Raw genomic sequence first — 428 nt, forward strand, 5'->3', positions numbered from 1 at the left:
AATGAGTTCTCTTCAAGGTAACTGCACATTACTTACCTTACTTGACCAATCTGGCAAAAACCTTACATTCAGCTTGAAGGCACATCTTAGTTTTGTCTCTCTGTATAGAACCTGATTAACTTAGTGGGAGAGAGGTTGGGGAAACTGCAGGGAGTCCCTCAAATAGTAGGAGATGGGAGCTTGGCAAGTAGGGAAGGAATAGGGCAAACAGCCCCTAGTGTGTGCAATAAGCTCAGCCAATAGAAAGATTTCATAGACATTAGGGCTGGAAGGGACCTCGGGAGATCATCGAGTCCAGCCTCCTGCGCAAAGGGCAGGAAGTCAGCTGGGGTCACAGGATCCCAGCAAGATAAGCATCCAATTTGCTCTTGAAGGTGTTCAATGTAGGTGCTTGAACCACCTCCGATGGCAGGCTGTTCCAGACCTTG

This window comes from Crocodylus porosus, unplaced genomic scaffold, assembly GCF_001723895.1.
Source record: "Crocodylus porosus isolate Cpor-Errol unplaced genomic scaffold, CroPor_comp1, whole genome shotgun sequence".
NCBI classification, from domain to species: domain Eukaryota; kingdom Metazoa; phylum Chordata; order Crocodylia; family Crocodylidae; genus Crocodylus; species Crocodylus porosus.